Source organism: Dermacentor andersoni, chromosome 9, assembly GCF_023375885.2.
Source record: "Dermacentor andersoni chromosome 9, qqDerAnde1_hic_scaffold, whole genome shotgun sequence".
NCBI classification, from domain to species: Eukaryota; Metazoa; Arthropoda; class Arachnida; order Ixodida; family Ixodidae; genus Dermacentor; species Dermacentor andersoni.
Window position 1 is genome coordinate 43,862,682 of NC_092822.1, and position 16,232 is coordinate 43,878,913.

Here is a 16,232-nt window from a genome sequence, read left to right on the forward strand (position 1 = left end):
TTCCAGTTTTCGCAAGTCGACGTTCAATGTTTTCGGTGAATTGAAACCAGCAGCGCAAGTCTTGTCATGGTTGTTGTAGGGAAGGATCCCCGACCCGGCCCCGTGCTGAACGAAAGGAAAGGCAAGAAACATTTAAAGCAGCTTTCGTTGCCTGCTGTCTTGTTGTTTGGCTTGTGTCGTTCACTGGTCAGGTTTCCGCCGAGTATATGCGTCCTCAAAATAAAAAGAAGCGTATCAAGCAGTCATATTCGAATCTGGTTACTTCAGCGTAGTAGTCCGACACTCTGCCCATTAGCCCATCACCGCAAACTCGAAAGGCGCTCGTTGCACACCGTGGCATCTTCATTGCTTGAATGAAAATGAAATGCACATAGATGGGTGGCGTAACCAGGTGACGGACTGAAAGGCATTGTGCGAATCAGACCAAAGAGAAACCGAAACCGTGTTTAATAAAGCTTTGCTTGTGGCATCCGAAGGTTAGGTGATTTATTCGGTCATAGTGCTCTGTTGCATTTCTGTAAGGTCCGCCGTCGTGGCAGACGACGCTTGTGGGATACGTTCGTCGGCAAAATCCGCCGTTCGCCTTTCATCGTGAGGTCCCGTTTCGTCTTACCGGCCCCCATGGTGTTCTGCACCCATTCCCACAGTCCGTGGAATCTGCATCATTTTTAAGCTTCTGCTTGAGTTGTCCATAGACTCACACAAAAGGACGGCCAACCCCAGCGTCTACTTTCCCGCACTTCTTTCAAGCAACGCAAGCGGCGCCCACACCATCCCCGAAGTTGGACTCGGTCTGTGTCACGTTGTAGACGCAAAGAAAGCTTCACATAAAAAAAGTCGCAGTTTCTTCAGAAAGGCGAAGCATCGATTGCAATAGCAAATTAGTAAACAACTATACGAAGTGAGGATTGTACTTTTATCGGCCGCATAAACTTGTAAAGTTCGCTTACTAACTAAATTAACAAGCATGCACGTACGCACAGGCAAACATGAACACATCTCACTCGATGGCCGCGGAAACTCGCTGCCAAAACGCTGGAGTGATAAAGCGTGGCAGCAGCAGCGAGCGAATCGACCTTCGTGCTGCCTCTCGCTTCAACGCGAACTAAGCGGCCAGAACATAGCAACTACGAAGCTATGATCCTGCGGCGCACCTAGACTCTGTAAACATCGCAGTTCGCTTTCAAGACTGGGTCAGCGCGGCCGCTCAATACGCACCAGCCGCCGGAGTAGAACGGCCCTCCCTCCCCTCCGCCCGGTGACTTGCGCGCAACGGACGACGGCGCGCTTCCTGTCTGCTTTCCTTACTTGCACACGCGTGATTGAGCAGCCATCGACGGCTCACCCTCGCACGCTTTCCCTCGAACAGACAGCATACGACGTGTGGCGACGCTGTTATCGCCCTTGGACTTTATACGGAACACCACGGCGACGGCAGAAATGCGCCCGGAGTGTTCAGATAATTGCTATCGCGATAACACGCATGCGGAAGAATGTGCTGGACACAGCGGCCGCTTCGTCTTCGCCATGCGGACGTGAAAAATCTGCAGCTGCTGTAGCTGCAAGTGAAGACAGCAAGCCTTATCTTTATTTCACTCGACAAACAAGGGAACGCGGCTCACCCCTATGCTGTCGAGCAGCAGGAAGCGGTGATCTCTGAGCTCTTTGTCGGGAGTTGCCTGCCTCAGTGAGTCACAAGTAGGCGCAAAGTTCGGGCGACCTTCCCGCCTGTAGCACCGACAAAGCAATACGAACAGGTACCGTCAGACTACGGGAGAGTGTACTGCGATTAGCTTTCTCGTATTTTCTTTTGTGTAGACGGGAAACAAAATTCGCTATCTGATATCATTCGCTCACTTTTTTCACCAATTTGTTACGTTAACTTAAATCAGCACTGTTTCTACAACTCCCAACTACCGGACCCCCTTTTTGACGCTTCCATTTTCTTGGCTCTGCAGGAGTTCTTTCTTTTTAAGAGCATTCTTGTTTTCTATTTAATACTAGATTCTGTGAAGTAGCATTGCCTTCATTTCTTTTCCGTTGACGTGCCTTCAGGTGTTAAAAACTATAAACATCCATCGCACCACATTCTGAAATCGAGAAGTCGCTCTCGGGTAAATATATATATATATATATATATATATATATTTGCCACCGAATCAACCTTATTTCAGCCACTTAGCCAGGTAGGTTCAGCCAAACGACGAAATACGAAAAGGCAAGTATTTCTTGCAGGGAAATCTTACAACAATGTCAAAAAAAAAAACATCTGTTCCAGAGCTCACTGCTAAAACAGAGTGTCCGGTCAGTGGTGGAACTCGGTAGGAAAATTCGAACCATCATGAAAAGAATATACAAATGTTATCAGGACATCGTGGAAGCTGCATGACGCAGCATGCGATAAAAAGCAGTGCTTATTCTGGGCGAAAGAAAACAGGCAGACGAAAGAGTAACTCATCTGCCATGTAACTACAGAAAAACAAGTTTGAAGGAATCAATTTGGAAAGCAAGCTTCGATAAGATGGCCTGTGTTCGCTAAGGCACCATGACGGCTAGAAGCTATCATATCGTAACCTTCGCTCCAAACAATCTTTATTCCCTCCGCTAAGTTCTCGCTCAATTTCCTCGAATTCGTCCCCATTTTCCAATACAACTTCTCTCTCTCCAAGGTCAATTCAGTGCGTAAGACAAAAAATAGTGGCGCATTGAGCGATATTATTGCAGATCGTCATCTTGGCCGCAACGATTGAACAGTACACTTCCGTCATCGCTGTGTTCGTGATCGCTTTAGTTAGCAACTGGTGATGGTCATAAACTTCCCAGGCAATTACGATAGACAATCGTTCTACGAGCTTCGCGTGCGGGCATACATTCTATGGCAAGTGGGTCTTACATGTACGTGTAGTTTTCCCGAAAATACACCCCAATTATGCAGAACTGTCACTCACCGCGGCGAATACCTTGGTTTTGTTACCGGGAGATGGGCGGCCCCAGTCCAGCGTTGTAGAAGTTATGCTGAGGCGATTTAGCTCCAGCACAAATAGCTTCTGAGAAAGCCCTTCGTAAAAGGCCGGAAGCGTAGTGTAATGTTTAAGGCTAAAGGGACAAGTCATGCCTGCACTTACGGACCACGCAAAAAAGCCCGTACAACTGGTTCTCCGTAATTCCGGTTGCCCGCGAAAATTGCATCTAGAATAGTCGATCCAGTCAACTTCCGCTCTCACCGGATGCCTGTGTAGAAAGAAACGAGAAAATGTGACAACGTTTTACATCATGTATTCTGAATCCGATCACCTATCTAACCGAAGCAAACGCGAACGTGAAGTGCAGTTGACTAACAACATTTCAATGTCGATCGCTTAATTAAAATTAAGGTAAAACTTTAAAAAATTGAAATTTCGCGCGCCTCCTCCGAATTAGATTGATGTTGCAGCTGGTTAGCTTCAGAAAAAGCTTTGCATCGGGCCCGATTTCAATTTCCCTCTTCAAATGCATGTGAAGATAATCTCATTCGGTAACCGCGACACCGATTTTTTAGTACCATTCGTTGCATTAATCAGAAAAAACCTCAACTGTACAGCCTGTAGAAAGCACAGTTCTGACTAACGACCTCAATGCTTTAGGAAAAACTGCCAATAATTTGAAAATTTGAACGAAATTGAAGCACGAAGTTTACAAAGTGGTATACCTGCACACCGAGAACAAATATGGCACGTCTGCTAACTACATTTCTTAGAGCGTCTGAAGTGGATAAATTTTAAGCATGAATTTACAGCTTACATGACATTGTTCGGAAGTTAAGGGAAGTCTTGCGAAACTCCTACGTGTCTATTAGTACTATCTTTCATGGTGGCGTATCCATTTTATCTTCTTTACATGTCTCCACATGCGTATATTACAGAATTCTGATATCAGTCTTGCTTTCTGACTTTTATTGTGCACTTCACGTATCATTTCTCTGGGTGCCACTTTTCAGCATACTCTGCTAAACACTGACTGCCTAATGCAAAACTGGCGTCATACTGCGGGTACATAAACTTTTCGTTTTAAACACAACAAGCGCCAACAAATTTTGTATAGTGAATTTGAAGCAAAACAACCTCTCCGTTTCCTCGTAATTGCTGGGCTGGGAACCCCAAAAGTAAAACTTCCTATTATACAGGGCTGACGGGTAATTCAATCTCCTGCCTTCCGAAGTGCCCAAATGGGCCGGCGAAAGGCAGTCGATGCGAGGATATTTCTAGACATAAATTACCAAAAAAACGTACCAACGCCCAACACTAAGGCTTAAAAAGAAACCCTAGGGATTCCATTCCCTCGGCCGCAAACAGTACTCCCGTAAACCAGGATGGCTACCACACACGGGGTAGCAAGTGCTTTTTCGCCTGAAGCAGCGCTCAGATTTACTCGTTGTACCACTTAGTCGAGGCGTTTGGTTGAATCCCGGAGGACAGTGGTGTGCTAGCGACACGCTCTTCAAAGTTTGTGAAGAGCAACTTCCGCACCCGCAAACGAGGACAACTGCTAGACGGACGCAGACTCGCAGCTAGACGTAGCGAAACATGGCGTCTAGAAGTCTGCCCCTTTCCCTCGCCTGCTGTCGCTAAAATCGTCTAAAAGTACGAGAGGATAGCAGCGGCAATCATGAATGTCTCGAGTGGATGTAGAGACGTGAGTAGCAAGCCCACGTAAGTTGTGCTTTGCCTGCTAACATCGAAGTCGCAAAGTGAGTGTGGCAAGGTATTGCTGAAGGACTTTCTCCGGCGAGCCTGGCGGCGAAACAAGGTGAAGGCACATTCGTACCAGGACCTTCTAAAGAAAACGACGAATTAGGTACGCGTGGCAGTGCAGTGATTTATTCTCTTTATTCCCTTTTCTGTTCACGTAGGCTGGCATGAGGTCGCACAAAAATAGTCTTCAGGTATTTTTCAGCCGTACTTGGCAGGGTTATGACTGCTAAATAAAAACCATACGCTGCCTCCGACGCCTTGATTTGTTCGCCATTTATGATAGAAACTTTTTATATGCTTCAGAAAACTGCACTGAGAGCGTCTTTTCTTTTTCTTCGCCTCTTTTTTCTCACTCGAGTGCACGAAATATAAGTTTTAATGAAATTCGGACTAGAAAAAACTAATATCATCGGATGAATCAGTCAAGAAACGAAGGACTCGTAGTGTACGATTGTGCGCTCTAACCGAGGTATTGGTGGCACGAACAGCTGCCTCCGACAATTAGAGTGTTCGTGAATGTCCCTCCTTCCAAGAATAGTCACTGGCTCTGCCCACACATACAGTAAGCACTACCACAAGGCCTCTCAGTAGTGCGCCCGCACTCCCATCCCCAGTTCCTCGAGGACTGGCTCACTCTACCACGCGAGGTACCAGAAGGGCTTCTATGGGCCCTGGTGCTGCACTTGTAGCCAAAGTTACAGTATATGCTGTGCAGTAGCTCTATGTCCAACAAGTTTTGGGCGCCACCTGGCGATTGACGGCGAACCCAGGACAAGGGACCGTGTTGAATAGCTCTCTCTCTCTCTCTCTCTCCCCGACAACTTCCGAGGTGATTTCAAGCTCTAAGAGTAGGGAGTAGTAAGCTTTCAGAGGCGTTACACGTCGCATTGCAGCACCTCGTGTCATCTACGATGTGCCTTCTTAAGGATTACTGACATCTTTTCAAGTTGCCTTTCTTTTTAGAGCGCAGCTCTTTGGCGTCCGTTCCTGGGTTTCGCGTCGTCGTCGGCGTTGTCGTCGGCCTCGTAACCAGCTCCGCCCCCCTTTCATCCCCCCAGCGCTAGCAGCGACCGACTGATACCGCTGGATGCCGCTGACGCCGCTAGAGAGTCAAGATAACGTGACTGCATAGAACACCGTCGCCGCCATGGAGAAAGAAGAGGAAAGGGTCCCCCCCCCCCCTGTTCTTGTGTGGCGGATAGGGTGCTCTTCAGTTGCCGACGCGCCGGTTATTTCACGTAGGCCCCGGCACGTCGACGAATACGTGACCACCTTCCCACGGCTAGACCTGGTTCTTAGCGCTGCGGAAGCGAGGGTATCTTATTGTTTGTGTCGGCATCGGCGGCGTTGTCCCTGAAACCAACTCCGCAGCTGGGGTTGACTCACTATCGGCGTCAGCGGCATCAGTCAGTCGCTGCTATCTCTTCCCTCCTCCCTTTATCGTGTTGTCCGCTTGCTGCGCGCGCTTCTGCCCCCATCGTTTGCCGCTGGGTGTACACGCCGCCCCCCTCCCCCCTCTTCCTGCGAGTCTCCGGTTGTCAAAGCGCCGGCTCGAACTTAATTCCTTTCTTCGCTCCTCCTCCAATGCAACCCCTGTGCGGTGGCAATCAGAGAGCCAGATCGGTGGCGGCGGATCTGTATATGTGCACCGCCCGAGCCGAAATTGCCGCTGCCGTTCGCCCTGTGCGGTGGCAATCAGAGAGCCAGATCGGTGGCGGCGGATCTGTATATGTGCACCGCCCGAGCCGAAATTGCCGCTGCCGTTCGCCACTGCGAAATTATCTGCCAGTTCTTTCTGAGCCATGAGCGAGACGACCGATGGGACTTTAATGTTGACATAAAGACAAACAGCAATTTCCTAACACTTATGCGGGAGAACATCCCGTTCCTCTCGCTCGTAACGCGTCCCACGGCTGTGACAACCTCGCGAGGCACTTGTATAGATCTCGTCTTTGAGAATCAAGCATTGGTGTACCAAGTCGAACATATATCAGTCTATTTCTCCGACCACAAAGCTTCCTTCATGACTGTCAAGAACTGTTAGTGGAGTCTTTGTTAAAGGAATACGTGTGAAAAATAAAAAAAAAATTCTGTGATAGCGCATACTTCTTTGCCTCAATCTATCGAAAAGGTGAAACAGCTTATTTGCTGCGCTCAAATTTCGCATTAGGAAGTAACGTAATCGTCGGTAATTTTTTTTTGCTTGAAGTGAAGGTCCAGGACCGCTAAACCCTAAAAAAGTATACTGGCATGACTCAGAGTACTTTAATAAGAAGATATAATGTATTCTCCACAGTTAGTTTCTATATCGTTTCTCAGAAAATTTATGTGCCGTCACGTCATCACGCGAAAGGTGGTCACATGGGAGCAGGCAGCAAGAAGTTTTGCCCCTCCCTCCGACACGCTTAGTCACCTCCATGGGTGCATATATAATGGCCCCAGTCTTTGTTGTTGTTGTCGTTGTCGTTGTTGTTGTTGTTGAAGATGATAATGATGAACATCATGTTGGTGATGATAATTACTTCCTCATAAAATTACAACAAACAAAAATTGTGGTCTTCTAATCTAGGAACTAGGAAATAAGGACCCCGGAAGTCGCACTTGCTCTCCGAATTAGTGAAATGGTAACATCACAGCACCGGAATATTTACTTTTTTTTTACTTGCTTGTTTCTTTTTTCATTTTTTCTGGCGAATATTGAGATAATTTTTTTTTCAATATAAGCATGGAACAAATACAGTACCGAAGATGACAAATACCAGCTTACTGGCGTCTGTACATACATACAAATATAGCTTCTCGATACGTCGCAATTCGCTTGTTTTATATTTTGTCTCCAGCCAGTTCTATAGCATATACTACATTATGTGTTGCCACATCAGCTTCCGTCCACGCATGCTAGCCTAGCTGACCGTTCAGAACACCGTACTGTAGAGGAGCACTAAATTCTGAAACTCCCGAAACCGATCTGACGCTTCGTTCAATAGAGGACAAACATAATATCAGCTTACTCTTTCGGACGACGCTCTTGGTGCCAGTAGGGGTAATCACCAGTGAGGCCCCAAGTGGAAATATGACCTCCGAGTGTAACATTCATTTCCTCAATGTATTTTTTGGCCTGTTGCTCCAAATACAACCGAAAAGCGACACCTGCTCTGAATTGAATTAGATAACGTGTAAGCGCTCAGTTCTGTGTTTCATCGCTCTTTCGATATGCAAAAAAGCAGAAGATATGCAAGAAGCAAAAATAAAAGCAGGCTACTAAAGCCTACCTGGCACTTCCATTGAATTAATCAATCAATCAACCAATGCGCATTGCAGGGAACACGCCGGGAAATGCAAGTTGACAATCATGCAGGGCTTCGCCACACGGGCCACTCCCACGTGGAAGCCTTTACATAGTACGTTCACAGCCAGACACAACGTTCACACTCATTAAAATGTATTACCTTACAAACTAGGAACGCGGCAAAATACATTGCGTCCTACTACGCGTCGCATTACCAAGTCAGTCTGCGCAGTCGCATACCGCGGTGTATCCTTATTGTTTGAGTGGACGCAGTCGCATACGTAGACTATGCCGGCAATGAAGAGACGGACCGACTGGAGTCTCGTACAACTGAGTGCGGCATTTGTCAAGAGGTTATCTGCCAAATCGACGATTGCTCGTATGCGAGTCCCCCGCCACCTGCAGAGACAGCGCCGTGATAACCGAGTTTCAGCTGCGAGGTTACTTCCTCCACGTGTTCGCGGGCGTGGTTTACCTCGCCTCCTTAGGGATGTGTTTACTGAAGCTTCGTGCAGGGTGTGTCACGGTGGCTGAAAAAAATTTGCACCTAGAAAGGGCGGGCATTCGTCGCGTCCTCTGCTTTCTGCGGCGCAAGAGAAGCACGCTAAGTCATTTATTCTTGGACAGTACGCAGCGGGCTGCGCTTTACAAGCACTACCATTTAATCGCCTTATACCATGTGCTACAATGGACGACATTTCACACTGGCTGGGCGTCCGAACGCGATCAAGCGCATGACTCATCACTTTTGAAGGATACACATTTCGACTCCAGATTATAGCCTAACAGTTTGCAATATATATATATTTTTTTCATGATTTGAGGACCATTTGCCGGCCTTTAAGTGAAACCCGATGAGTGCGTGACACACGTGCATGTTTTATTCTTGTGTTGTTCTCCACCCTTCTTTTTTTTTGATCCTCTCCCCTTCTTCTTCACTCACTATACCCTTCCCTCTTAATCTCTCTCCAGTTCTGCACTAACTGTTCTTTTTCTGTGTGTTTTATTTTTCTCTTCTACAGCCTACGTACCTTCTCTCTTATGTGGCTTGGTGCTGGGTTTACCAACTCACACTTTTTCATTATTAGACATGCCGACAGGCTTATCTGTGGCACTTGCGTATCTGCCAAATATCCCGCATTTGTCGTGAAGTTTACGAATTTGGACTCCCACGATTTTATTAATGTTGCGTCAAGTTCTATGAAAAAAAGGAAGTTCGCGAAAATGTTTTAATATTAGAGAATGGGGCGACCAAAACGGACGTGCGTAAAAGAAAAGAAATTGCGATGGCACACCCAGCCTGTACTGCCCTTTTGTGACAATGGAAAGTGCTAGACAGAGCGTTAATTACTTCGAGTAACTTTATTCATGAAACTTCCTAAAGCAGGCTAAATGCGCAACAACAAACTCGCTAAAAAAAAGGTCATGGCGATCAAAAAACGCTGTATTGCTTGTAAGTACCCTCTGTGCATAACTTGCTGCTCCTTCCGGTGCTGCGTCTAAAATAAAGTTCGTGTGCATTTCATAAAAGCTGAATGCTCAAGGCAAACATAAACAAAAATGCATGCTGCCCATTTCTCCCCCTGCCCTTATCCACCTCCCTTTTGTCAAGCCCGTGAGTGTTTTCACGAATTGCAATATGCACTTGCGGCTGTGAATAAATAGCCTCACATCTACATTTTACATTCGACCTCACATGTTACGATGTCGCATGTCATTGAACGGACAGGCATGTTTTGTGTACCCCGTTAGAGATACTGGATAGCCGGCGACTGTCGAAGCAAAAGATGCTTGAGCATGGGTTACAGCAGACGTGTGCGTCAAAGGCGGTCAGGAAGCCAGAGTGGCCCATGCGTTCGCCCTGCTGTTACCCTTCGCTCCCGCACCTTGCCTTCTCGCAGCTTTGCACAGGCTTCCCTTCCACTTACCCTTGTCGCGGCGGTTCTGCTGTCGGCGTAGCGTGACGTCAAGGCGAAAACCGAAAGCGATAACGCCGTTCATTGCGGCCGTCGTTGCTTTCGTGGCCAAGAGCAAAGGCATCACTCGATTCGCCTTTCGAGCGTCGTCTGCTTCAGAAAGTCGCAAATTCGCCCGAAAGGAAAAGCACTGACGTCCATAACATTAGACAATTGAACGAAGTATGGTTCTTAGCTTTATTGACCGCAGAAATCGCGGTACACATTCGCTTACTGATTGAATTACCAAGTATGGTATCACGCGCGCGCATAGGCGAACATGAAAAGATCTCACTATACGACCACGGACACTCGCTGTCACAACGTTGGCGTCATGAAGGGTGCCGACTGCCGCGAGCGAACGGTCCGTGCTGCCTCTCGCTTCACCGCGTCTGCGAAATTTAGACGACGCGACCTCTTACGCTACGTGCATGTGAAGGCAGCGCGCGTGAATCCGCCAGCAGTCTACGCTAGCCCTAACTGCCTTAACATTTGCACTCGCCACAGATTACCTCCCAGAGGCGGCGCCATGCTGACTGAGTACGCGCTTAGACGTGCGGATAGCCATGCGCAGCCATGGCCGGGCTAGAGGCAGGGTAGCCAGGTGGCCTCAGCAAAAAAAAAAGAAAAAAACTCCCTAACAAATTTCCAGCGTAGTCCAAAAGCAGCCAAACGCCAAAATATCGTGAGATAAGTGCAGCCCAGAAATGTCACTCCGTGGCACTCTCCTGCGCCTGACCGAAATTCTCACCTAAATGGTGGGCACAAACAGTTGGCGCGAAATTTTCGAAAGCGAAGGCTTTCGTTGCGAACATCGCCGGGTTTGCGTGGCAGTGGGCGTGGCTTTTCAGTCCCCGAATAGGCCAGCCACTCACAGCTGGAGGATGCGCACGGCGTCACCGCCACTGGCCTCCTTCCATTACCACCAGATGGCGCTCGCCTCCGCGCATTCGCGGCGACGGCCGCGCGGGGGAAAGAAAAATTCGCAGTTCTCCCGAAAGGCACCGCACCGATTGCGATAGCAAATTAGCGAATAGCTGTACGAACAAAGGATAGTAACTTTATCGGCCGCATAAACTTGTAAACATTCGCTTACTAACTTATGATACCTTGCTGGTGAAGCAGCGCACAGACACGGACAGAGTGAAGACACACAAGAAAAGACAACACTCGCTGCGTGTCTTCACTGTGTCCGCGTCAGTACGCTGCTTCACCATCAAGGTATGATGATCAATAACCAACTAGCCCAACTTTCCACATTACTGAGCTTACTAACTTAATTAACGATGACAGAATGTGTAAGCGTAACTCAACGAGGACGTAGAAAGAAACAGACACCAGAAGCAGCCCTTGTTCAGTCGCGCTTACATATTCTATCCCGGATTCAAACCAACTAGCCCGTCAACCTGTTTTAACTAAATTAACCAGCACGGTGTCACGTCGCACGGGTAAACATGAACACATTTCGCTCGATGTATGCGGAAACTCGCTGTGAAAATTAATTCTGGAGTGAGGAGTTGCGGCAGCAGCAAGCGAATTGACCTTCATGCATTTCTCGCTTCAGCGCGAACGAAACATAGAAGACACAGCGTATACGAAGCTACCGGCAATACGCACACTCTGCTGTGATCGCTGTGAAGATAAGGCCCGCGCGGGCCCGCACTTTAGCCATGTCGCAGATCGCATTTTAGACACACGAGCGCCGGCAGCGCGTCCCTGTGGCGTCCGCCAAATTATCTACTACGACGTCCGTGATCCGCGTGACTAACGCCGTATTAGACGCCGCGGTTGTCTCCACTCGGTACGGAGTGGCGGGCGAGGAGGACATCCAGGCACCGTAGCAGCCGCCGGAGAATAACGCCCCTCCTCCGTCGCCTCACCCCCCGGCCTTGCGCGCCACAGCAGAGGGCACGCATCCGGGCCGCGTTCCTCGATCGGGCACGCGAGATTGAACCGCGTTCGCTGGTACAACACCGACGTACAGGCAAAGTTCATCGCGTAGCCTTGTGTGAAATTGTTAATTGTGACATTTTCCTTATTAAATAGAACTTGATCAGAACATGCATCACTGCAAAACGAAAACATTCGCTCGTTAGCGACACAGATTGTAACAAAGAGCGGTTGTGTTTGCTTGTAGTGTTATGGTAGGTAATAAACTTCGTGGTATAAGATGAAAACACTCAATATTACATATACACCCATTTTGGCCAACAACGATATGTTTCGAGGGTGCACCCACGATAGTGCAGTTAATAACCATTTTTTCACGCTGATACTATCAGGCTAGATAGGTTCATAACGAATCACTCGCTGTAGATATAATATTAAATTACATACCTCTGTTCATCATACACGAGAGAACCTGGAATACAGAGGTTGAAGATACAATGCGTATTGAGATAACGAAAAAAATTAAATTCTAATGTTTTACGTGTTGAAACCACGATAAGATATGAAGGACGCCGTAACGGGGGACTCCAGACTCATTTCGACCACGTGGGGGTTAAACATCCCCACGTGGTCAAAATTGTCGCCACGCCCACTCGTATTATGCAAAATAGGAAATTTCAGCAGCTTTAAACCACGCAGTTGTTCCTCAGATATATCTGATAGCTTGTAGGGCCGAGGCAGCAGCGGGCCACGAAGATTTACGAGTGCAAAGAAGTGCTTCGACGCGAACTTCTTGCGGGTCAACAGTTGTACTGCGTTATCGCATGCACTACAACGCTGTTTAATTTCTGTCGGGCGTTTCTGCGGTGTTGTGATTCCGCAGTGTTCAGTTGAGCGAGGCATCTCGCGCAAAAGAAAAATGTATCCAGCTGGCCTTATGCTAATGGTTGCCAAAAACAAGAACAGCCTTTCTTACAAACGCCAATGAAGGCTTTGCATATACCAATTCTCCCAGCGCGTAGAATCCGCGTTATATTTTGTATTTAGTTGAAGTGCCTTGTATGAGGCAGAGAATGCTTCGTTGTAAAATCACGAATGAAGGTTTACGGAAAGCTACAATCACTTCCGGAGCCCAACCTTCAAGCAAAATTATAATAAACGGCGAATCTGCGGCAAAACCTCTCGTGTCTTTACAGATAACACCGTCCCGTCTGCACCGGCGTATCTGTAACACCGTCCTTATCTGTTGTAGCTCTAAGGGTTCTATCAACGGTTACAGGTGTCTCCGCGAAGCTGAGTCAGCATATTTAGATTACTCCCACGAGAATTATCTAATTTTTTGACCGAACATCCTTATGCAAGGTACTTCCTTTCTATGTGACTCTTACTCCACTACGGACCGTGTGTTTATTATATGCTAAGATGTGCTATTATATGTTTATAATGTGACCATGTGCTATAGTACCAAGGGGCCCTCGATCGGTATCCTTAGCTTTAGCGTGTTTTCGACCGACAGTAAGCTTGGTCGCGATTATTACATTAAGTGGCACAATAGCATATACTGTGGATATTCTGCGCGCATTGGTATTTAGGCTATCGTATGCAAAAAGCAATAACAAGAAGGGCGTTATTAGGACAGTTGCAATTTTTATACGTGAAATGGTTCCAGCTATGGTTCCGCTACAGCAAAAAACATTTAAGCACATTCTCACCAGTGACAGGAAGATCCCGTAAGCGTACGCCAGCTGCATCTCGATTACTCTCTGATCTGTGCAAATAAGAACAAAAAAACAGTGCATTGCTATTGATTTACCGTAGATCCTCGTGTAAGGGCCGCACCCGTGTGAGGGTCGCACCCTCACTGCAAATAACAAGAAAAGTGCATTACTATTGATTTACCGTACAGCCTCGTGTAAGGGCCGCACCCGTGTGAGGGTCGCACCCTCAACTTGGCAGCCCAAAATTTGTGTGTGATGTGTTAATTTTATTTGGAATCCGGCGATTGGGAGGGCCGGGCCTGGGGCCGCCTAGATGGCCACCGGGAGCTGCTGCTCCCGTGCGGCTTCCTTGGCTCGCTGGACGGCCCAAAGTTGGTCTTGGAGTTCTGAGTTGAGCAGCACGGCCGACCAAAAATTTCCAGCGAAGACTCAATCGCGTTCGATGAACCGATGCCGTGCGCCCATCGGCGAATTTTCGCGCGCTGAGCACTTACAAGTGCCACTACTAGATGGCGAAAGCGACACCTAGAGGCGGCCCTTACACGGGACCCAACCAAAGGGCTCAGCCCCGTGTAAAGGCCGCAGTTTATCTAAATTTTGAAACAACGGTGATGACCTTGCACGAGTCCATGCGGTATTAATTTCTCGTCGCCGCGCTCGCCGCTCACGCTAGCCAAAAGGCATAAAATTTGCATTGCAAAGCAAACTTTCAAGCAGCTTTCTGTTTTGTAAAATTGTGGGGTCACGCACGTGTGGGTAGTTTTGTAGAATGAGAGACCTAAACATCTTTGTTCTAACGAATGTGCGGAAATGGCTGTGAGTATGAAACGCTGCTTCCTTTGAATGCCATGGCAAACGCATGATACCCGTGAACTAAGACACGGTACGCAAATCTTGTTTATTTATGTTGTTTTCTTTCAGTCCTGCCGTATCGCATAAGTGAGTCGAAGTTATGACAGATGAGAAAAACTGTCGCAGAATATCTCCGCAATTCAATGAAAACTTCAGAGTCATAAATATTATTAATGCAATTATGAACACAACCGTGCAACCAGTATACTCATAAAGTTATCGGTCCTCGAAACATGGTTGTGCTGTGCTGCCTTATTCTTCGCCCGTGTCAGGCTAGCTGGTGATGAACGATTGCTAATTTACTGGTACCCATATAGTTACTTACTGCTAGCTGGAGAGGGACGCAATGGTGCGTTGGCGTTGCGTGCATTGCGATGGCGGCTAGCGGAGCCTACTGAATGGAATCATTCTCGGACAACCAGAACCCTGTAACGTCGTTTTTGGCGCCCGCCATTCCACGTGATAAATACGGTTCTGAGTTGGAAACCAATTGAGGGGCAAGATTGGAAAGCGTTCATCGGAATTTCTTTTTTTTTTGCGCTTATAATCGTAGTTTATCGCAGTTTTGTTTTACAGAGCAACGAAATTCTTTATTTCCCGGGCGTTTTCAGCATTATTCGTCTTTCACCTTCTCTATACCAAAAAAAAAGAGAAAGACAGCCTCAAAAGCAAACAGAAAAATAGCAGTGTAGTCGAAGGAACATTTTTTACCCAGCGCCATCTGATAACAGCAAAGGGAAGGAAGGTACCTTTAAAAGTTCGTGTAATACATGCATGCCCGCTGGAGTCTATTATTCAGGCGCGCCCTTTCCCATCCACAGAACAATACGTCTAGGACGCCCTTTATACGTTTTTACTGGAAACCGTAAAAGAAAAACTGGTGAGGTATTCTGTAAGGGTCCACCCAGCGGACATGTCCATTTCGTCAGCTGCTGAAGTTTTGATTGGCCGGGCTGGCCTGCCCGTCAACACAAGCCAGGCACCACAGCCAATCAGAACTCCAACAGGAGACAAAATGGAGATGTCCACTAGGTGGACTCTTACCGAATACCTCCCCAGATCTATTGGAGTTCGAAAAGGAGCCACCAGCCTCCGCCATGGATCCTCCAGCGGTGAAAACGTGTAGGGAAATTCTAAATTTTAGGTTTAAAATCTTATCTCTCTTCCGTCTTCACCTTCGTGCTAATTAAAATTGCTGACATGGCACGGGCACGGCAGGTTGAATGCAACTATTCAAATGTCGTTCTGTGGCCTGACTTGAATATTATGTGGTGAACTTCATAAAACTGTTGCTGTACTTGTAGTAAAAAATATTTTTGTCGTCTTTTTTTTAGATAATTTGCTGTATGCTATGACAACTTTGTCGTTACTTTTAATGAAGGCACCAGTGATTGTTCTTGCATTTTTTGTTTATACGTTCTTGTTTTTTTTTATGTGGGGTTTTACGTCCTCTAGCTACAATCTCATTATGGGACACGCCGTAGTAGGGGACTCCGGATTAATTTTAACCACATGGAGCTCTTTATTGTGAACCTAAATTCAAGTAAAAGAGCATATTCGCACTTCTCCCCTTCGAAATGTGGCCGCCCCATTTGTGCTCCACCCCGCGACTTCGAGCTGAAGGGTCTGTTGAGCCCTGGCCTGATACTTCAGTCTTCAAGCTGCGGCATGGGCGTTTTGTGCACACCACTATCAGCACACTAGCCTTTCTGTAGAGCATGATGTGTGTGTGACACTGCTCTGAGCAGAATGGACAGTATACTTCAAGTTAACGTTATCAAACGCATAATATGTGATA

General features: G+C 47.3%; 1 long non-coding RNA gene across 1 annotated transcript in view; it reads right to left on the bottom strand.

Moving 5' to 3' along the window:
* Nucleotides 1-16,232, bottom strand: part of LOC129383908 (uncharacterized) — a 207,750-nt gene that overhangs the window by 36,728 nt on the left and 154,790 nt on the right. Inside the window, exon 2 of the long non-coding RNA XR_008611729.2 lies at nucleotides 13,577-13,632. This is a non-coding gene — a long non-coding RNA (uncharacterized lncRNA). The remainder of the gene's footprint in view (nucleotides 1-13,576; nucleotides 13,633-16,232) is intronic.